This window comes from Molossus molossus, unplaced genomic scaffold (genome assembly GCF_014108415.1).
Source record: "Molossus molossus isolate mMolMol1 unplaced genomic scaffold, mMolMol1.p scaffold_m16_p_5, whole genome shotgun sequence".
Classification (NCBI taxonomy): Eukaryota; Metazoa; Chordata; class Mammalia; order Chiroptera; family Molossidae; genus Molossus; species Molossus molossus.
In genome coordinates, this window is record NW_023425388.1 from 59502553 (window position 1) to 59526528 (window position 23976).

The 23976-nt window shown below is 40.2% G+C and overlaps 1 protein-coding gene and 1 pseudogene across 2 annotated transcripts in view; both read right to left on the reverse strand.

Annotated features, from left to right (window-relative positions):
* Positions 1-23976, reverse strand: part of PAK2 (p21 (RAC1) activated kinase 2) — a 107228-nt gene that overhangs the window by 56225 nt on the left and 27027 nt on the right. Inside the window, exon 1 of one of the 2 annotated variants that reach the window (XM_036243931.1) lies at positions 808-923. The exons of the other annotated variant lie outside the window; for it this stretch is intronic. The gene's annotated coding sequence lies outside the window, so the exon portion shown is untranslated. Of the gene's footprint in view, positions 1-807; positions 924-23976 lie in introns of those variants that run through there. 2 annotated transcript variants of the gene reach the window in all.
* Positions 20328-21676, reverse strand: LOC118617883 (annotated as a pseudogene).

Genomic DNA, 23976 nt, shown 5'->3' on the forward strand with positions numbered 1-23976 from the left:
TCTAAGAGTAAATGTTCTAATAAAAAGAGAACATAGAGTCTAAAAAAAAAGAATTCCAAAGAGAGAAAGGCTATGTCCTAACCAGCCAAAGAATATGTCTCTGATATATCTCCATTTCTACAGTAGAGACAGGACTCTTGCTATTAAATATACCAATGAACCACCCACCCTGGAATCTGATTCCATGCTCACTAACCTTGTGATTACAACTTATCCTTCATATAAACTTTCCTAAAGGATGAAAATGCGCCACTGATGCAATATTTGCTCTCTGAAAATTTAACATTCTGACCACACACCTTAGACCATTGCAGACAGGGCCACAGAACTTGATCCATCTGGGAACACTGACAAAAGTAAATCCAGAACTTGCCTAAAAACCAGAGTATGGCCACATTCCAAGCTTCTATCACCCTGTGATGTCCTTTCCAGGCAGTCAAGTAACCCCTTTTTCATCCACAAGGCTAATTCAGTGGAAACTTTAACCTTGGTACATATTTTACGTCTTTAAAAACGTGGATCACACACATTTAAAATCAGCTAATTTACAGACAAATCCTTATACAAAATTACATATTCTAGGACACAACAAATTTCTCGACGTTTTGATTGGTGATTAAGATTTAGATTTATTATAAAGTTATTTAATGCCATGTAAATGAACAAAATTTTGTATACTTACAATGAAAAGAATGCCAATTATATTTACATAAAATAAAAAATAAAATTATTTTAGTTTGAATGCTAGTATTTGAAAAAAAGTAGGTATAATTTGGGGAGAGTTGAGGAATGAGAAGATTATTATACCTATTTCTACTCCAGATTGTACAACTTTTGTTTTCCTTGATAGGTGTATGTCACTAGAACTACTGTGTGTATTTTATCTGCCATAACGAGTTATTTTTCAGCCTGCAAAAGGAGGAGAATGAGAAAAGGTAAAGGAGAAAAAAATAAACATTTCTGGGCATAACTACTAGAGAAAGGCTGGGAGAAGGGAATAAAAAAAGATTTATATTGCTCTGGCCGGTTTGGCTCAGCAGTTAGAGCATCAGCCAGTGGACCAGAGAGTCCCAGGTTCGGTTCCCGCTAAGGGCACGTACCTTGGTTGTAGTTTGTCCCCGGCCCCAGTTGGGTCGTGTGGGTGACAGTCAGTCAATGTGTCTCTCTCACATTGATGTTTCTCTCTCTCCCCTTCCCCCTCCACCTGAAGATAAATGCAAAAATGTCCTCAGGTGAGGATAAAAAAAAAAGATTTAGCCCTGGCCTATTTGGCTCAGTGGTTAGAGCATCGGCCTGCGGTCCAGAAAGACCCGGGTTTGGTTCCCGCTAGGGGCACGTACCTCAGTTGCAGTTTGTCCCTGGCCCCGGTTGGGTCGTGCAGGTGGCAACCACTCGAAGTGTCCCTTTCACGTCGACATCTCTCTCTCTCCTTCCCACTCTATCTGAACAAAAAATGGAAAAATGTCCTCAGGTGAGGATAAAAGATTTACATTTATTTGTGAGAAAGAATGCCTGAAGTAAAATTAAACTACTGGTGCTCAAAGGAAGAAAAGGGGGTCAGATATAAGAAGGTAGCACAGGTAACATATAGTCAGATGATTCTTCCAAACCAGCTAATTACATCATGTGGGGTTTGTTTTGTTTTAGGGTAGATATGAGCAGGATGTGACCAGCTGTTTTAAGTGTGTACTGCCAGAGGGGACTTATCTATTGCTAAAAATGGAAGACAGATAAGGCTTAGTAACAATATTTTGAGGATTATTTGATAGACAGATGTTTAACTGTTATGTGACCATAACAGTAAGGCAAAAGCAATGAAGTCTAGAGCAGCTTACAACAGAAACTGCAGGATCAGATTTTAGTTACAATTTGACCAAAGGCATTGTGGCTACACTGTGACCAAATAGCATCTCTATTAATGTATATTAAGTTTAAAAATCAGAATGGGCCCTGGCTGGTTTGGCTCAGTGGTTGGAGTGTTGACCTGCTGACCAAAGAGTCGTGGGTTCGATTCCATTCAAAGGCACGTACCGTGGTTGTGGTTCGATCCCCAGCCCTTTTTGGAGTTGTGCAGGAGGCAACCAGTAGATATACGTCTCTCTCACATTGATGTTTTTCTCTCTTTCTCTCCCTCCCACTCTATCCAAAGATAAATGGTAAAATATCCTTGGGTGAGGATAAAAAAAAAAAAAAATCAAAATGTTATTGGAGAGTCGCCCAAATCTGAGGGGGCTCTTCCCTTCGGCTCTTGTCACACTCAAGAGAAAGATTTCATATGAGTAACAGAAAGCAGTGTTGAAGCCAAGCAAGCAAAATTACCAAGGAAGCAAAGCAAGTGAATTTATTAATAATACATTTGACATAAAGCACAAGTGGGCAACTCAGCTACTCTGAGCATCCTGCCTAGTAGGGGTTCAAGAGTTTTATAACCACCCCCCCATAGGTTTCAAGGTTCCCCTGCCAGACAGACTAGATTTCAAGGTCCCACTTTTACATTGTTGCGGCTTTTCCCAGAATTTATGGGAACATCTGGCGATTTTATCTTGGCAAGTCCTAAGATTGATGACTTCTTTGTTCCATGGGTGAAATAAACTACCCCCTTTTTCTCCCTTTCCCTCCTCCTGCCCTAACAACTATCTTTCCTGCTACTTTGCCCCTTCAAGTGATATCATCCCAAATGCTTTTGAAGTTTTTGTTATTTGTACCCCAGACTTAATCTGTCCTAGGGTTTAGCTGGCAGAAATGGCATTAATTGGGTGTTCTCTATTTTCTCAGGCCAGGGTGATTTAAGCTCTGTATTCTCTGGTTAGGAAGGAGAGGTATAAATCATTTGCCTTCAAGTGTCCTTGGTTGGGGAAGATAAGGTCTTGCAATTTACAAACTGGCTGCAAGCTGTCCAAACTGTTCAGTCTTTTTTAATTTCTTGTCTCAGTTTCCCCATTCCACTTGCCCAAGAATTTTACCAGCTTCTTACTATCCTGCCACAAGAATAATATAATAAAATTTCAAAATACATTTGTATGCATATAAAAAAAATGCAGCAAAATATTAACAGTTATCAGTGGCTACTAACTAATTTTTTAATTGTGGTTAAAAAAATCAGTATCGACTTCCGGTCAAGATGGCGGCGTAGGTAAACGCAGTATCGCGTCCTCCCACAACCACATCAAAGTTACAACTAAACTACAGAACAACCATCATTCAAAACCGCCTGAAATCAAGCTGAATGGAAGTCCTACAACTACGAAATTAAAACAGCAGCCAAATCCAGACTGGTAGGAGAGGCTGCGGTGCGAGTGGCGGGGGGCTGGTCCCACACCCAAGTGTGGCGGATAAAAGTCAGGAGGACACCTCAGCTGGGAAGGTCCTCCCTGAGGACTGAGGGGTCCCCATTCCACACCTGGTGCCCCGCTCAGGGTTCCAGTGCCAGGAAGAGAAGTCCCCATAATTTCTGGCTGGAAAAACCAGCGGGAACTGAGGCTCAGGGAAGCTGAAGCGGCTGGAGCCCCAGGCAGCTCCTTAAAGGGCCGGCGCACGGACTTGTTGGACTCTCTCCCTCTAAGCTTGGCGGGGAGGCAGCTCCAGGGCCGCTAGAGACATACAGGGAAGAACTGAGCTGTTTGGCACTGCAGCGAGGCCTGGAGAGGGGGCTTTCTCAGGGACAAACGTGCTGTCAGAGGCCTTTGTTCCTTTGGTGAGCCCTTCCCAGGGGAGGCAGACAGTCACCATATCTGGGACTCCAGCAACCTGGCTCACACTAGTAGCCCCGCCCTGGTGACTCCCTGAGGCCCCACCCCACCCCATCCAACTTTCAAGCCCACCAAGCTGTTGCCACTTGCTTAACCATAGGATTGGCCTGTCTTGGATCCTGCTTCAGGTTTTTCCTAAATTCTTTCCAACGAGCAGCATCTGGTCTCAGCGAGCCTCATACCTCTCATAAGGTAATACACTGAAACAAACACAGGGAGGCAGCCAAAATGAGGAGACAAAGAAACAGGTCCCAAATGAAAGAACAGAACAAAACCCCAAGAAAAGAACTAAGCGAAATGGAGATAAGCAACCTAACAGATGCTGAGTTCAAAATACTGCTTATAAGGATGCTCAATGAACTTAGTGAGAACCTCAGTGAACTTAGGGAGGGCCTCAAGAGCATAAAAAAGGACCAGTCAGAAATCATGGATACACAGTTAGAATTGAAGGAGGCATTAACTGAAATAAAGAATAATTTACACAGCTTCAATAGTAGAGTACGTAAATCCAAGGAGCAAACCATCGATTTGGAATATAAGGAAGCAAAAAATGCCCAATCAGAACAGCAAAAAGAAAAAGGAATCCAAAAAAATGAGGATAGTGTAAGGAGCCTCTGGGACAACTTCAAGTGTGCCAACATTCACATCTTGGGGGTGCCAGAAAGAGAAGAGCGAGAACAAGAAATCGAAAACCTGTTTGAAACAATAATGGCAGAAAACTTTCCTAACTTGGTGAAGGAAACAGACATACAAGTCCAGGAAGCACAGAGAGTCCCAAACAAGATGAACCCCAAGAGGCCCACACCAAGACACATCATCATCTAAATGCAAAACGTTCAAGACAAAGAGAGACTCTTAAAAGCAGCAAGAGAAAGGCAGCTAGTTACCTACAAGGGAGTTCCCATTAGGCTGTCAGCTGATTTCTCAAAAGAAACTTTGCAGGCCAGAAGGGAGAGGCAAGAAATATTCAGAGTGATGAAAAGCAAGAACCGACAACCAAAATTACTCTATCCTGCAAAGCTGTCATTTAGAATCGATGGACATATAAAAACTTTCCCAGACAAGAAAAAGTTAAAGGAGTTCATCACTACCAAACCGTTATTATATGAAATGATGAAGGGTCTTTTTGAAGAAAAAGATAAAATGTATGAACAAACAAAATGGCAATGAATACATATCAATCAACAATGCAATCTACAAACAAAATGAACAGGTAGAACAGAAACATTCTCATAGATACAGAGAACATTTTGTTGGTTGCCATATGGGAGGGGGGTTGGGGGAATGGATGAAAAAGGTGAAGAGATTAAGAAGTACAATGGGAAAGGGGTTGGGGGGAGGCAAGAAATAAACCAAAGAACTTATATGCATAACCAATGGACACAGACAATAGTGTGGGAAAAGGCGGGAGGGGGGCGGGAGTGGGGAGGAGAGGGTCAATGGGAGAAAAATGAGGAACATCTGTAATACATTCAACAATAAAGATTTTAAAAAAATAAAATAAAAAAACAAAAGTTATATGCCTGGGGTGTGACGACCTACCCTGACTTGCCCAGTTAGGAATTTATGATCAGATCACCCTATGAAATTACTTTCTATAGAACCAAGTTTTTTCCCTATAAGTGCATTAACCTAGTGATCAAGGTTAACGTCTCCAGTTGTAAGTCATGTTGATATCACTCACCTTCAATTCTAATGTGATGAAATGCACACTCCACCTGTGTGGTATTCTTCCCCTAAAACCATAACCCAGTCTAATTATGGGAAAAACATCAGACAAACCCAAACTGAGGGACATTCTACAAAGTTCCTGACCAGTGTCCTCAAAACTGTCAAGGACATGAAAACAGAAAGGCTGAGAAACTGTCATAAAACAGAGGAGTCTTAGGACACAGGACAATGAGAAACTCTTGAAATCCAAATAAAATCTAGAATGTAGTTAATGGTAGTAATGTACCAATGTTGGCTTCTTCGCTTTGATATATTTTTTACGGTTTATGTAATGTTAACATTAGGGGAAGATTGGTGATAGCTATACAGGAAATCTACTACCTTTGCAACTTCTCAGTAAATCTAAAATTATTCCAAAATAAAAAGTCTACTAAAAAGGGAATTAGTAAGTTCTTCTAAGAGTTAAATATGCTACCTATCACATGACTTAGCAATGTCACTCCCAGTAGAAGAGAACTAAAAACTATGCCCACACAAAATCTCATACAAATGTTCACAGCAGCATTATCTTAACAGCCAAAAAATGAAAACAACCAAAATATCCATGAACAAGTGAACAGATAACCTGCCGATGTGGCTCAGTGTTTGAGCGTTGACCCATGCACCAAGAAATCAGGGCACATGCCCAAGTTGTGGGCCAAATACCCAGCAGGGAGCATGCAAGAGGCGGCCAATTGATGTTCTCTCTCATGGATGTTTCTATCTTTCTTTCCCTCTCCTTTCCTCTCTCTCTCAAATCAATAAAGGAAAAAAAAAAGTGAACAGATAGACAAAGCATGGGAATATTATTCAGCCATAAAAAGTAACGAGGTGATGATACATGCTACATGATGAATCTTGAAAACAGAAGTGAAAAAAAAAAAGATACAAAAAGGAACATATATATGATTCCATTTACATGAAGTCCATAGAGAGAGAAAGTAGACTGGTGATTGCTAGGAACTGAGGGGGAATGGGATGTGACTGCTAATGAGTGTGAAGTTTCTTTGGAGGAAGGGAAAATGTTCTGGAATTAGACATTGGTAATGGTTGTACAACCTTGTGAATATATTAAAACTGAGATAGGCTAGTGAGCCAGGCCAAGTGGAATAGGAAAACTGAGACAGAGAGCTGAACAAACTGGCAGAGCGATTTACAGCAGATATAGGTCACCTCCCTAGAAATAACATCTAGGCCTCAATTGTAGTTCAGCTCCAGACCCCAAAAAACAGCAAAACCAGGTGGGTGACGCCAGGAGAGCTACAATGACCCCCCAACCCTGACATTGATCAATCAGTGAAGACCATGACCCTGAAGGAGCACGTCTAGAAAACTGATAAATATTCTGTTGAAACCCTCCCCTGAGAATTTCCTAAGAGTCTCACCTGCAAGAGCAAATAAAAGCCTCAAGAAAAAGGACCCACTCTCGCTTCCCTATCCAGGAGCACATACATGTGCCCTTCTCCTCTGGCCCCACAGGCAAGCATCTCCTAAACTCTAAGGGACCCCATGAGGCTTGCAACCACTGCAGCAATAGGCAGCAGCAACTCGTTCCAGACAAACTCCCTGAACCTGCCCCCAAGGCCCCCTTTTCTCTTATTTCTTAGTGAGCCAAAGCAGACCAGCCTGGACTCATTTCCCTAGCCCTCACTATGCCCAGCTTTAATAAATGTCTAAAATTCACATGGACTCGTGTTGTAAAACTTTTCCTGCACAAAGTCAAGAACCCACACACTACTGGCTGGCCCTAGGCAGACCAGCTCAGGGCAGGTCCCTTTCTGGTAACAAAACCACTCAATTGTACACTTTTATTAAAATGGTAAATTTCAGCTATGTAAATTACAACTAAATTTTCAAAAAAATTAATATTTACTGCATAAAATAAAGATTAAATGAGTTAATAAAGAGTGAATGTTGTTGCTTCTACTATATGATTATTATTATTTGTAAGATCTTATGCTAGAAATCTCAAAGGGAAGGGGAGCAGGTTAACCAAAGAACTTATATGCATATATGCATAACCCATGGACACAGACAATAGCTCAGTGAAGGCAGGGGGGTTGGGGGTCAATAGGGGGATATCTGTAATATTTCAACAATAAAGATTTAAAAAAAAAAAAAAAAAGGCCTGGCCGATGTGGTTCAGTGGGTTTAGCGCCATTCCATGGAATGAGAGGTCCTGGTTTGATTCTCTGTCAGGGAACATGCCTGGGTTTCGGGCTCAATCCCCAGTAAGGGGCATGCAGGAGGCAACTGATCAATGTTTCTCTCTCAAAAATCAATAAAAACATTTTTTAAAAAAATCCATCAGAGAGCTAAAAGCCAGTGGTGCTGATCTCCTAAGATGGCTGGCTCTACAATTATTTAGGGAAAAAAAGATCCTATGCTAGAAATTGGAGAATATAAAAGAAGATCTAGTTCTCTAAGAGTTCATAATCTAAAAGTAGAAAAGACCAACATATACTCATTATCAGTTAGGTCATGCATGCCCTTTATCAGTATCTGAACACAAGTATATTAAAAGCCACTTAGTTTGTTCAAAGCAGCACTTCTCAAAACATTTTGGCCTCAAGACACCTTCAGAACTCTTAAAAATATGAGAATCTCAAATAATTTTTGTTTATGTGGGTTATATCTGTCAATATTTATCATATGAAAATTAAAATAAGTTAAATAGTTATTTCATTAAAAAATAAACCCATGCCCGGCCGGTGTGATTCACTGGTTGAGTGTCGACCCATGCAACAGGAGGTTACTTGTTCGATTCCCAGTCAGGGCACATGCCCAGGTTGTGGGTCAAATCCCCAGTGGGGGGCTTCCAGAAGGCAGCCAATCACTGTTCTCTCTCATCGATGTTACTAATTCTCTCTCCCTCTGCCTTCTTCTCCCTCTAAAATCAATAAAGAAAAAAAGAATTAAATAAACCCATTACATGTTAACATAAATGTTTTTATGAAAAATAAAACAATAAATTTGAGAAGAGTAGAATTATTTTACATTTTTGCAAATCTTTTATATGTCTGGTTTAGTAGAAGAGCTGGATTCTCATTATCTGCTTCTGCAATTTATTGTGTTATGTTTTGGTGGAAGTGTATGAAGAAAATCTAGTCTACGTAGATAGGTAGCTAAAAAAGAAAGTATTTGAATAGCTTTCAGATAATTATAAATATTCCTTTTTGATAATACCCCAAACTCAACCTTCCCAAAAGTTAATTGTGGATTCGGAAACTACAGTAATCACTTTTTTTTGTACTCTGTTACATTTAAACCATTGATTTCTCTTGCAGTTTAAATTCATCTCATGTATGAATCTGATAGTGTGAGAAACTGATTATTCGGAAAATATTGGTTCAATAAATTTTGAAGATATTCCATGTTTACACATTTCATTATAAAATAAAAATAAAATCACATGAATTAATTTAACCAATGATATAATCAGAAAAGTCTAAGTACTGAAAAACTGTCCAACTCAAGCAAGTAGATACAAGTTTTCTAAAACTCTAATTTCCACTTGAGAGCTTAAATCACTTTTATTCATGATTTTGAAAAATGTGTGCCAAATAACGAAGTCAGAAAGACCCAAGTTTGTGGGCCAGTCATTCTTTTAAATAAAAATAGTATTCCATGGCCCTGGCCGGTTTGGCTCAGTGGTTAGAGCATCGGCCTGCGGTCTGGAGAGACCCGGGTTCGGTTCCGCTAAGGGCGCGTACCTCGGTTGCAGTTTGTCTCCAGCCCTGGTTGGTTGTGCGGGTGGCAACCACTCGATGTGTCCTTTTCACATCGATGTTTCTCTCTCTCTGTTCCTCTCTCTCCCTCCCACTCTACCTGAACAAAAAATGGAAAAGTGTCCTCGGGTGAGGATTAAAAAAAAAAAAAATAGTATTCCATGAAAAAAAGGGGTAGTTTAGTTCAATCACATAAGTGGTTTTCTGCAAGACAATCCATCATACTTCGTAGTGTCTTATAAACACATACCAATTTGCTACATAAATACTTTAAAAGTGAACTCAAAAGTAGAGATATTATAAAATTAATAATTTCATTGTTTCATCAAATACATCCTTAAGTGAACCTGGCTTAAAAAAAAACCTAGCCCTGGCCGGTTTTGCTCAGCGGTTAGAGCGTTGTCCTATGGGTCTGGAGAGACCCGGGTTTGGTTCCCACTAAGGGCACGTACCTCGGTTGCAGTTTGTCCCCGGCCCTGGTTGGGTCATGTGGGTGGCAACCACTCAATGTGTCCCTTTCACGTCGATGTTTCTCTGTCTCTTCCTCTCTTTCCCTCCCACTCTATCTGAACAAAAAACAAAAAAATGTATTCGGGTGAGGATAAAAAAAAAACAAACTACAATCCCCCCTGGCCAATGCCTTCATTTGTGTTCAAGTATAGGAAGTTTTACCCACTACTGCTTTCACACCACCAATGCAAATGTCCATGCAAAAACAGGGTCAAAGGCAAAGAATGTGTTAGTATTATTATGAAAATAGGTTTTGACCCCACAGACCCCCAAGCTTACCAGAGACTACACTTCCAGAATTTCTGCTTTAAAGTGTACCCTGAGCTTTATAACTCAGTGTCATATGTCCCGTTCTTTGCTTTTTTGCTGAATTTTTTATTTATTGAAGGTGGAAGGGGGGGTGTGGGGAGACAGATAAATGGACATGCAACATCAATTTGTTATTCCACCAATTTATGCATTCACTGATTGCTACTTAAAAAAAAAAAAAACTTACCCCTCCCATTTGGCAACCAACAAAAAGTTCTCTGTATCTGAGAGTCTGTTTCTGTTCTGCTTGCTCATTTTATTTGTAGATTCAGTGGTTGATGTATATGTATTTATTGCCATTTTATTGCTCATATTTTTAATCTTCTTCAAGAAAACCCACCAACATTTCATATAATATTGGTTTGGTGATGATGAACTCCATTAGCTTTTGTTTGTCTGGGAAACTCTTCATGGCCATTGATTCTAAATGACTGCTTTGCAGGATAGAGTAATCCTGGTGGTAGGTTGTTGCTTTTCATCACTGAATTATCTCTTGCCACTCCTTTCTGGCCTGCAAGGTTTCTTTTGAGAAATCAGCTGCCAGTCTTATGAGAGCTCCTTTGCAGGTAACTAACTGCTTTTCTCTTGCTGCTTTTAAGATTCTGTCTGCCATTAACCTTTGTCATTTTGACTTATAATATGACTTGGTGTGGACCTCTTTAGGTTCATCTTGTTTGGGACTCTCTGCGCTTCCTGGACTTGTATATGTGTTTCCTTCACCAAGTTAGGGAAGTTTTCTGTCATTATTTTTTCAAGCAGGTTTTCAATTTCTTGCTCTCTCTCTCCTCCTTCTGGTACCCCCATGATGTGAATGTTGGTACACTTTAAGTTGTCCCACAGGCTTCTTATATTATCATTTTTTTATTCTTGGTTCTGATTGGGTGTTTATTGCTTCCTTATATTCCAAATCAAAGGTTTGCTTCTTAGCTTCACCTACTCTACTATTGAGTCCCTGTAAATTATTCATTTCAGTTAGTGCATCCTCCTTTTTTGACTGGTTCTTTATGCTATTGAGGTTCTCGTTAAGTTCCTCAACGTTCAAAGTTCCTTGAACTCCTCCCTAAGTTCATTGAGCATACTTATAACCAGTGTTTTGAACTCTGCATCTGTTAGACTACTAATCTCCATTTCTTTTAGTTTTTTTCCTGAAGTCCTCTTCTGTTCTTTCATTTGGGACACGTTTCTTTGTCTTCTCATTTTGGCTGCCTCTCTGTTTGTTTATATGTATTAGGTAAAGTTGCTATGTCTCCTAGGCTTCGTAGGGTGGCCCCTTGTAGTGGGTGTCATGTAGGGTCCAGTAGTACAGCCTCTCTGTTCACCCCTGCTGGGCCCTCGAGGTGCGCCCCTTGTGTGGACTTTACACCCTTCTGCTGTAATTGAGTCTTGATTGCTGTTGGCACGTCAGTAGGAGGGATTTACTCAGGCTGATCAGCTGCAAGGACTGGCTATGCCCACTGACCCCTGACCTCTGACTACCTTGAAGGATCAGCTGTGCAGGGACCCAGCACACAGAGCAAGACTTACTTCGGCAGGGCTCTGGTACCCACTGAATCCACTCCTTGTGTATCCCTTGTGGAAGTGGTTGGGTGGTGGTATTTCTGATGTGGTCTGAAGCTTCCACTGGGTGTGCTGCCTCTAGGGCAAGGTCAGCCACTGCCTCTGTTCTACCCGGGACGACCAGGCATAAGCTACAAAGCAATTTACAGATGGCTGCTTCTTGTGCTGGGCTTGGAGGTGTCCAGGCAAAGCCAAGCTGTGAACCAAGGCTGGCTGCTTCTAGCACCAGGCCTGGGGACATTTAGGTAGAAGTATGGGACTCGTCGAAGTCAGGTGCTGTTTGTTTCAGAAAATTTAGGAAAATCTGAAGCAAGAGCCAAGAAGGGCCAATCCTATGGTAAAGCCATTGGAAACAGCTTGGGTGGGCCTGAAAGATGGGTGGGGCAGAGCCTCAGGGAATCACCAGTGTGGGGCAAACAGTGTGAGCCAGGTTGCTGGAGTCCCAGATAATGGTGACTCTCTGCCGGCCCTCTGGGGAAGGGCTCACCAAAGGAACAATGGCCTCCACCCAGCACATCTGTCTGGGAATAAGCTGCCTCTCCAGCTCTCGCCCCAATACCAAACAACTCAGTTCTTCCCTGTATGTCTCTGGTGCCTTTCAAGCTGCCTCCTCCATGCTGGAGTCTGGAGAGAGTAGGTTAGAGCAAGTCCGTGCATGGGCCCTTTAAGAGGAGCTGCCTGGGACTCCAGAGCCTCAGACTCCCTCAGCCTCAGTTCTCGCTGGTTTTTACGGCCAGAAGTTATGGGGACTTCTCTTCTTGGTACTGAAACCCTGAACTGGGTTGCCTGATGTGGGATGGGGACACCTTGCTCCTCAGGGATGACTTTCCCGGAGAGGCAGCCCTCCTGATTTTTATCCAACACACATGTGGGTGTGAAACCAGCCCTCAGCTCTTCTGCCCCTCCTACCAGTCTCCATGTGGCTTCCTCTTTAATTTTTTGGTTGTAGGACTTCCATTCAGCTTGATTTCAGGTGGTTTTGAATGCGGGTTGTTCTGTAGGTTAGTTGTAATTTTGATGCGGTCATGGGAGGAGGTGAGTACCGTGTCTACCTATGCCACCATCTTGACTGGAAGTACCATTGGTTGCTTTTTGTATGTGCCTTGACTGGGGATTGAACCTGCAACTTTTAGTACATTTGGACGACGCTCTAACCAAGTAGGCTACCCTAAAAAGTTCTTATGCACCCTGGCCAGTTTTGCTCAGTGGTTAGGGCATCGGCCCACGGACCAATGAGTCCTGGGCTCGATTCTGGTCAAGGGCATGTACCTTGATTATGGTTCATCCCCAGCACTGGTCGGGTCGTGCGGGAGGCAACCACTAGATGTGGCTCTATCATGTCAATGTTTCTCTTTCTTTCTTTCTCTCTCTCTCCCTCCCTCCCTCCCACTCTATCTGATGATAAATGGAAAAATATCCTCGGGTGAGGAATTAAAAAAAAAAAAGGAGTTCCTATGTGTTTAGTTTTTGTTTAGAGAAATAAGTCAGAATTGGTTGAACACATAGCTACTTATAAACCAACAGACTAAACTCTGGCATTTAAGGCCTTTTACTAGTGAATCATTCTGATCTCATTTGAATGCAACACGTAAATCCTACACTTGATGTTCCCTAAATATACCAAAGACCTTCCTGGCCTAAATCATCTTTGTGAAGATATTTCCCAATTTTCAAATTTTCTTCATCCTTTTCTTTATCCAACTAAAGCTTTCAATGCTCAGCAAAACATATTTCCTATAAAAGGCCATTCCTGTCTATCCATACCTTCTTAAAATGACCCCTCACATCCTCTGAATGGGAGATATACAGGAAAATAAATTCAGAGTATTAAAGCTGAAAAACTTTAGACTTTGTCTGGTCCATCTTCCTCCTCATTTTATATGTAAAAAACTGATGCACCAAAAGTAAGTGGTTTGCCTAAAGTCACAAAATTAATTACTAACAAAACTAAGAATTCAAGTTTACTAACAACTCTTAATCATATGCTTTTTTCTTAAGTATGTTAATATATTGCACCATTCTTTAGCAATGGATTATAACTGTGCATCATTAATTATAACTTTAGCTATCTTTCCTACCCAAGACTTCAAGGGATTTAAAGGCAGGGATTATACATACCACTACTACTATTATTACTACTATACTGTTTTACTATCTCCTATAATGTTTAACATAGAGCCTTGCATTTACTAGACAATAATCTTTACTGATTTATGGTACATACTCTGTGCCCAGATGAAATATTATTCTTCCTTAATTTATTAGTTTTCTTATCAAAGAGCATTTCACTACGACATTATTATCTACTACACTATATTAACAAAAATATTTTTTGAAATATTTATAGTTTCCTGCCCGGCTGGTATGGCTCAGTGGTTGAGCATCAACCCATGCACCAAGAGGTCGCTGGTTCAATTCCCAGTCAGGGCACATGCCCAGATTGTGGGCCTGATCCCCAGTGGGGGGACATGCAGGAGGTGGTCAATCAATGTTCTCTCTCATCAATATTTCTATCTCTCTTTCCCTCTCCCTTCTTCTCTCTCAAATCAATAAAGAAAAACAATTTTTTAAAAAAGAAATATTTATAGTTTCCCCCTAACAACCAATTCATGGCCTTAGTCTTCAACCCTTATCCATAAAGTAGTGTATTTTTTTGTATATTGCTTCTACTGACATGTCAACTGCCTAAAAGGTTGCAAATAAAGATGTGATAAGGTTCTTTACATATTACATTTAGCCAGAAACAATTCATGCTAAAATACTGATTTACCTATATTTTGCTCCATCATTACTCAAAAATGTTTTATAAAAAAGGGACAAATGATAAGTAGTGCCTCTCTCCAAATTTGTTTAAATACTTTTTACTTTTTCTACTCTTCAGTGAAAAACAAGTAGGCAAAACAAAAAGAATGCCCAAAACATACTGTACTCTTCTAACAGGCCCATTGTTTAATTATGACTTGACTCAAAGAAAAACAATTCCTCAATTGTCTACTGAAGGAGACTAGGGGAAGTTAAATATACAACAGAAATACAAAAAGGAATGAGTGGTGTCTGGAACCAGTCAGTCCAACTAGTAGAAATTACTAAATTTATTATAATCTACTCAGATCAACTATGGTAATCCAAGTACAAACCATGTACTACTAAAAAATAAGACTTAAAAGTACAATTTTACATTATATTTTTACTTACATTTATATAAACAAATGGACCTTAATTTTCAATAGCATATGAATGTGATAACGCAACACTCTTTGATAAGATGTCTAACAATCTCTCAATAAACTACAAGAGCCCCAACACCACTGGCCTTTTATTCTCTCTTCCCTTCCAAAAAAGCTTCACATGCCTTTGAGAGCAAAAACATCAATAAAAATATCCCAAATAAAAAAATAAAAACAAATTTTAAAAAGAAAGAAAAAAATTCCAAATAATCATAAATAGGCAACAAAACTGTGAACTGTGAAAGGAAAGTTCACAAATTAGAATGAAAGGACTGTTTTTATTTGGTGGCAATACTCAGAACATCTGGCCTTAGTAGCAAAGCCAGAAAGGAAAAAGGAAAAGTTTGGGCACTGATAAAGAATAAAGAAGAAAAATGAAAAGAAACTCTGATTCACATTCAGATAAAGGATTGGATAACATATCATATCTTTATAAATACATGGATAAGCTATTTAAGATGAAAGATGTTTCCATAGAGCCCCCAAAGTGAAACCAGGAACAGGAGAGTAAGCAATTTACTAATCCAGTTATTCTTGAGGGATGTTTTACTAAGCTCTGGAGACCATAAACTTCCACTTTGATGACTCTCACAAGGGGCAAGTGAAAATCAACCCAGTCGGCCTAAATTGAAAAATCTTAGGAATCCCTCCCACATAAAGTTAACACCCAAAAGGCTATAATCTATGTAACAGTAAATCAGAAATAAATCCCTCTGAGCAGAAGGGGAAAAAAAATCTCTGAGAAACTTACAAGATGAACATTTATGATCTGACTTCATTCCATCTATGAGGTCCCAAGAAATCCCAAATAGGTTTAATTGAATGTGGTGTAACTCGTTGGTGAATCTCAGAATCAAATATAAACATAAAGCCTTCCTAGGAGAAAACAACTTCAACACAGGCCTCAAATAATACTTAAAGATAAAAGTCTAAGGAAAAGAAGACCTCATAGTGAAAATCCAGAAAACAAAAAAAGGCACCATGATGGAGAAATAGCCAAAACAGTCTGGTGAAATAGATGTGCAATGATCTGACGGAGTATATATAAGAAGCTCAGAGGAAAAGGCAGAAAAACAGCAAATATGAAAAACAATACGGGAGTTCCAGTTAAGAAAAAATATCTCAAAATTAAAACCCAACATTTTTTTTTTTAATTTATTTATTTTTTTTTTATCCTCACCCGAGGATATTTTTTCCATTTTTGGTACAGATAGAATGGGAGGGAGAGAGAGGAAGGGAGAGAGAGTGAGAAACATCGACGTGAAGGGACACTTCGAGTGGCTGCCACCCGCACGACCAACCAGGGCCGGGGACAAACTGCAACCAAGGTACATGCCCTTAGCGGGAACCGAACCCGGGTCTCTCCAGACCGCAGGCCGACGCTCTAACCGCTGAGCCAAACCGGCCAGGGCTAAAACCCAACATTTGATTTCAAAAGCAGCAAGAGCCCTTGCCGGTTTGGCTCAGCAGTTAGAGCATCGGCCTGCAGTCCAGAGAGACCTGGGTTCGGTTCCTGCTAGGGGTGCGTACCTCGGATGCAGTTTGTCCCCGGCCCTAGTTGGGTTGTGTGGGTGGCAGCCACTCGATGTGTCACTTTCACGTCGATGTCTCTCTCTCTTTCCCTCTCCCACTCTAGCTAAACAAAAAATGGGAAAATGTCCTTGGGTGAGGAAATTTAAAAAAAAAAAAAAAAAAAAAAAGCAGCAAAGACTTGGCAGAAAAAAGAATTAGTGAAGTGGGAGATCTAACTGAAGAAAGTACATAGAATGCAGGAGAGAGACAAAAAATAAGAAAGAGAAGCTGAGTATGTTAAATGGTCTAAGAAACACCTATTCGAAGTTCCAGAAGGAGATGATAGAATGAATGAGAAAATGGTTCATCAGATAAATTAATAGCTGGAAAATTTCTAGGACTGATTAAATAAGTTGAAGAAATCTAATGAATAAAAAGGATAAAAAGTAATCTATGCACATTAAAGTGAAAATACATCATAGTGAAATTAAGAACATCAAAAATCAGAGTTCTTAAAATCAGCCAAAGAAGAATAAGGTTGAAATAACAATTTGAGACAAAGAGAGGAAGGGAGAGAGAGAGAGAACATCAATTAGCCGCCTCCTGCATGCCCCTGCCCCCACACTGGGAATCTGGCCCACAACCTGGGCATGTGCCTGACCGGGAATTGAGCCGGCGACCTCTTGATGCATGGGTCGATGCTCAACCACTAATCCACATCGGCCCTTGATTTTTTTTCCTCCTGCACACCCCCTACTGAGGATTGAGATCGCAACCTGGGCATGTGCCCCGACCCGGAATTGAACCAGGACCTCTCAGTCCATGGGAGGATGCTCAATCCACTGAGCCACAGCAGCTAGACCACTCTACATTCTTAAACAAGATCATGTTGAAAATCAGTAACACAAAGATAACGAGGAAAAAAATACCTCTAAAATAACTTATGGCTGCCCTGGACGGTTTGTTCAGTGGTTAGAGCACTGGCCAACAACAGAAGGGTCGTGGATTCAATATACCTGGGTTGCAGGTTTGATCCCTGGCCCAGGTCAGGGTCGTGCAGGAGGCAGCTAATCAATGTGTCTCTCTCACATCTCTCTCTCTCTTTCTCTGTCTCTTTCCCTCCCTCCCTCCTTCTCTTCCACTATCTAAAAAAAAAAAAAAATTAATGAAAAAATATCCTCAGATGAGGATTACTACCCCCTAAATAAATAAATAATAAAATAACATGGTTAAAAGATTATAGATATTAGAAAATACTTAAAATTGAATGAGAATGAAAAACTATCAAAACTTGCAGGACTGAATAAACAAACTGTGATATATAAACACTGTAGTACCATTTAGCTTTAAAAAGAAATGGAACTTGATGCATGTTTTAACAAGGATGAACTTTAAAAACATTAAGAAAAATAAGCCAGACACAAAAGGACAAATATTGTATAATTTCACTTATGTGAGGTATCTAGAGTGGTCAAATTCAGAGACAGAAAGTAGGATACAGGTCACCATGGCCTGGGACTGGGGATGAAATGGGGAGTTATTGCTTAATGGGCACAGTTTCTGTTTGGGATGATGAAAAAGTTTTGGAAATAGATAGTGGTAATGGTTGCTCAACATTGTGAATACACTGAATGCCAATGGTTAAAATGGTATCTTGCTTTGTATATTTGATTTTGGAACTCTGTAAATTACATAAAAGTATCAGCAAAAGTAGAATAAATATACTGCTTACAACAAATAAGATATCATACAGACATAATCTAACAATCCATTGCCCATAAAAATATCCTTGTATTTTTCACTTTGAGACAACACATGAACCTTATTTAGTTTTACAATTAAACTAAATGAAGACCAAAACACTGAACATTACAAGTAATTTGGCAGTGATTAAGAATTCGGACACATTATTCTATGTATTACACATTTAGCAAACACTCATGAACCAGATGATGACCCTGTCTCTATTATTATCTATTATGATGTAGCATTATTTCCTCTACTGACACTACTCTTTGTGAGAAAGTACTAATTTTATATCTTTTTATTCCCTAATAGCATATAGCAAAGTTTTTATATATATTATATAAACTCAAATGTGTTTTGTAAATAAATAAAAAACATTAGTCAGTGTAGGCAAATAAACTACTGCCATTAATAAAGTTGTAAATTAAAAGCCAAAACACTCATCTTTTCAGGCCCTTGATTTGATTGTTTATAAATGGAGGACCTGAGTTATTATTCTCACAGTGAGTGGGGATGGGAAACTACAGGATGTGAAAGGTGCTTGAAAAAGTTTCATCTCAATTTATTATCACTTTTTTCTCCAAGAAGAAACAGGGTCATTAATTGGTAAATTGTTAAGATAAACACAAATATGCAGAAGAGGAATAAATTCAAATATATTTTTGTACACTAAACATAAAATGAAATGGGAGGGGGGAAATATCATTTATAATATCATTAAAAAAAAAAAAAAAAAAAAAGTTCCTAGGACAGAAGTTCCAAACTTAGTGCCCCAACCAACAGAAATTCCTAACAGTTTAATTCATTTAATAGTTACGTCTACTCGCCTTGGCCGGTTTTGCTCAGTGGTTAGAGCATCCTCCCGCAGACCAAAGAGTCACTGGGTTTGATTCCGGTCAAGGGCACATAGCTCAGTTGCGGTTTGTCCCTGGCCCCGGTTGGGGTCATGCGGGAGGCAACCAATCGATGTCTCTCTCTCACGCCTGATGTTTCTCTCTCTCTTCCTCTCTTCTCCTCTCCCTCTCTCCCTCCCTCTCACTCTATCTGAAGATAAATAAAAAAATATCCTTAAGGATAAAGAAAAAAAAAGTTAGGTCTACAACTTCATTAGTATTAATTCTTGTCCTGAAAGCTTAGTAACTATTTAAAAAAGCAATACATGTAAATTGAAAAAAATACTACTTTTATTTCTTCATCACCTATAAATGAGAAATACTCATCAGATGGGCGATATTTTCTAATAATGTATATTCCTAATAATGCAAATATACTGCATACCTCTGAAACCCCAGACCCTGCCGAACAGCTAAGTGGATGATGTACTTTCTGTTTCACATTGATTTTCATACTTTACATCTCAGTGAACTATTTCACAAAGATAGACATTATCAAATATATCACAACCTAATTAAACTGTGGAACTTCCTAGAGTTAGAAGTCCACACTGTGTCCAATAGCTGTTGATCACTGTTTCCCTCTAAAATTTAAAATATCCTATGGTCCTTTGGGCTCAGAGGGGAACACCAGAATGCCTTGGAACAGTTTGAGATCCATGGCCCTAGAACCTTTTTATAAAAAGGAAAATGTATTGAAAGACAGACATTAAGAAGACCTAAATAAATGAAGAGATATTAATGTTCATGAATTTAAAGACTCAAAATTGTCTAGATGCCAAATTCCCCAAACTGACCTGTAGATTAAATGGGATCCTAATCAAAATCCCAAAAGGGTTTTGTGAAAAATTGGACAGCTAATTCTAAAATTATATAAAGAGCAAAGGCCTAGAAGGAGCAAAGATACTCTTGAAGTATAATGTGAAAAGACTCACCCTAACATTAAAAATATTTATTAAAAAATTGAATCCTGTACCAGACACCACACCACTCATGCATCTTTTCTGACCCTCTTAGCTTCATCTGTCTCTTGTTCCAGCTACTACTCCAGCAACTAGCTCTATATTGAGTATGGCCAACTTTTATTACTATTTTTTAATGGTAGCAGTATGGTTTATTAAGCTGTGCCTTAGTACAGGTGCTGGGGCTTGCCCATGATGCTATTGATGTACAAAGCCCAAATGTTCTGCCAGTTCTTTTTTTTTAATCCTCACCCGATGACATTTTTGCATCATTTATCTTCAGATAGAACAGAAGGGAGAGAGGAAGAGAGAGAGAAACATCAACATGAGACACACACACACATCGAGTAGTTGCCAGCCACACGACCCCAACCAGGCCAGGTACAAACTGCAACCAAGGTATGGGCCCTTAGCGAAAACTGAACCCAGGACTCTTGGTCCACGGGCCGAAACTCTAACCGCTGAGCCAAACTGGCCAGGCCCAGTTCTTTTGAAGAACTGTCACTAGAAAACTGACAGCTAAGTGGATGTTGTACACAAGCTCATCATATATTAATTTCACGTGGCCAACAGCCACTGCCAGACAAAGCACCTGGTTCATCTGGAACTTGACTGTGGATTTCACTTGATTGACTTTGGCCATCATGTTCTCACTGTGGGTCAGCAAGGAAGGGAAGGGAACTTGCCAGCCTCATTCAGGCCTGGGCCCAGGATTCGTGGGATCTGCTTGATCAGAGATTCTGAAGCCAAAACAGCATCATACTTTTTGGCCAGCTTCTTGACCAGTTCCTTATTCTTGCTGAGTTTCTTTGGCACTTCAATGTCCATGTGGGGGATGTCCATGGCTCTGGCTTTGTCATAGTGCTGCTGGTCCCCCAGAACATATATGGAGAACTTGGGGCAGGGAGTAGACTTAAGCCTGACGGTGCCCAAGAAGTATTTGTCCTTCTGAGGGTCACAGCTCTTCATGCTAATCTACAGCTCCACAGTCTCCAAAACCTTATGGTGCCTGCACTGCTTTCTGTGTGGGATTTCCTGCATTGCCTTGTAGAGGGTGCTTCAGGACACTCTGCTGCTTATGGTTCCTTTGTGCCGCAAAAACCAGTAAAGAGTGGGTGTGGCCAACTTTTCAATGCAGGCACATCACAACACCTCACTTCATGCCTGTGCTGTACATTGCCGTGGGCTACTGTGGCACCCAGGCCTGCAACCTAATAGTATAGGGTAGTTAACTCTGACCAATGATGATGAGAACACATAGATCTCATCTCATCAGATAGATCCTTTTTCTCATCCTGTGTTGGAGGATCCTGTGACTAACTTTATATAACTTCTGAGGGACAATACAATGGGACTGAGCAAGCAGATACACTTCCATATTGGTTATCACTCATTCTGTGCTTCTTCCCTTTTCTCACACTTCTGCTCCCTGGGAATGTACTTCCTAATACTGTAAAGACACGTAAGCCTTCTGGGTCAAGCTCTACCTTCTGGGGAATCCAGATGAAGAAAATGAATTAAAGATTTTGTGTAAAAGGCAAAATTCTTTTAGATTATATAGGAGAATATCTTTACGATGGAGCACTCTAAAAAAAAAAGATTGATAAATATGATACATTCTACACAATAGACTAGACAAGCCACAAACCAGGAGATCTGCAACAAAAGGTAACTGACAAAATATCCAGAATATATAAAGAATTTCTATAAAGAAATAAGCAGCCTGGCCATTGTGCTTCAGTGGTTGAGCATCGACCCACTGGTCACTGGTTCGATTCCCGGTCAGGGCACATGCTCAGGTTGTGGGCCAAATCCCTGGTTGGGGGGGCATGCAGGATGCAGCCAATCAATGTTCTCTCTCATCAATGTTTCTATCTCTCTCTCTCTCTCTCCCTTCCCCTCTCTCCAAAATTCAATAAAGAAAAAAGAATAAATTATGCCCAAGATGGTCACTGCCTTAATCAATGACTTCATGGGCTTTAAAAAATAAGCAAAAGACGATTCAATAAATGAGCAAATGATACATTCATTTCATAGATTACTAACAGTGAATAAATACATAAAAACATGCCCAATTTCATAAGAAAAAGTACAAATGTAAATCAAGGCCATTAGCAGATACCATTTACACCCTCTTCATTGGCAAAAATTAAGAAGACTGACCAAAATTAAGTGTTGGCAAGGATGTAGAGAAAAGAGATTCTTAAACACTGCTAGCAGGAGAGTAAAATGTTACTACTACTTCAGAAAACAATTTAATATTAGCTTGTAAAGTCGATCATCTGTCTGTATATTCTGCAACTCAGCAATTTTACTCCTGGATATAAATCCAAGAAACTCGCCCTGGCTGGTTTGGCTCAGCGGTTGGAGCATCGGCCTGCGGACCAGAGAGTCCAGGGTTCCATTCCTGCTAGGGGCATGTACCAAAAAATAAAAAAAATAAATAAATCCAAGAAAATCTTGCACATGTGCAAATTATAAGAATATTCAGCCCTGACCTGTTTTGCTCAGCGGTTAGAGCATCAGCCCGCGGACCATAGAGTCCTGGGTTCGGTTCCCGCTAAGAGCACGTACCTTGGTGGGTTTATCCCCGGCCCGGTTGGGGTTCTGTGGGAGGCAACCAGTCGATGTCTCTCTCTCCCCCCCCCCCTCCTTCCCTCCCTCCCTCTCTCCCTCCACTCTATCTGAAGATAGATGCAAAGTGTCCTTGGGTGAGAGTTAAAAAAAAAAAAAAAAGGATAATCATAGTAGTACTTGTCTAACAGCAAATGACCAAAAACAACCCCATATTAGGCTAGGCTGGGCTATGCTTTGGTAACAAACATATCTCCAAACCTCAATGGTTTAACACAACAAAAGTTTTATTTATAGTGGAAAATAGCTCTTCTCCTTAAGGAGATTTAGGGATCTGGGCTGGTGCATCTTCAAGTTCCACTATCTTAACAAGTCACCACCAAAATGGAAGAGACTGATAGAGCATGTGGCTTTTGATTGTCTTAGTCCACAGGTGGCATGCCTCACTTCCCCTCATAGTTCTACAGAGCCTGGCACATAGGAGGCTATCAAAACCTATCTGTTGAATGAATGCATGAGTACAGAGGAGTCAGAGATCACTTCTACCACTTCAAGATGATCTGTGAAAGAGCATGGCTGTGACTTGATAAACAACATAAAGCACCGTTTCCATGGAAAAAATGTAGGGGAGGGATAGTTCAGGTACTATCTGTAGGTCACAAAGAGCAAGCAGGCTTCACCTCATAGAACTACTCCGAACGCTTCAGAGTAGCTGGCTATCACGTCATGCTGTATGCTGTAATGGGAAGAATTCAGAAGCTGCATTCCACTTATGGGAGGGTATGAAATAAAATAATCAGGCAGAGACAGAGGCAAAAACAAACAAAACCCTCTCTTCACTTTAGAGAAAAATGTGTTGTTGTTTTTTAAAGGGAGAAACAGTTTTAGACTATTCCTAAACAGTATCAAATTGCAGATAGGTTTTTAAAAATGGGAACATAAGTTTCCCTTTATAAAGGGAGAAACAGTTTTAGACTATTCCTAAACAGTATCAAATTGCAGATAGGTTTTTAAAAATGGGAACATAAGTTTCCCTTTACCTGCACCCTCCACTCTCTCCCTTAATCCCAACTAGGTTAAACTGCTAATAACAGCAATTATATTTTATTCATCTTTGTACTCCCAACGTATAGTATATATAATAGCATGGTACACATATGTGCTCAACAAATATTTATAAAAATGAACCAAGACTAGAAACAGACATCACCAGGGAATATGTATACTTAAAAGATAACTTATAACAAGAAATAGATCTTCATCAAATTATTGTCATTACATCAGTGATGTGGGGAAAAAAAATCCCAGTATTGCCCTGGCCTGTTTGGCTCAGCAGTTGGAGCATCGGCCTGCGGTCCAGAGAGACCTGGGTTCGGTTCCCACTAAGGGCACATACCTCGGTTGCAGTTTGTCCCCGGCCCTGGTTGGGTCGTGCGGGTGGCAACCACTTGATGTGTACCTTTCATGTCGATGTTGCTCTCTCTTCCTCCCACTCTATC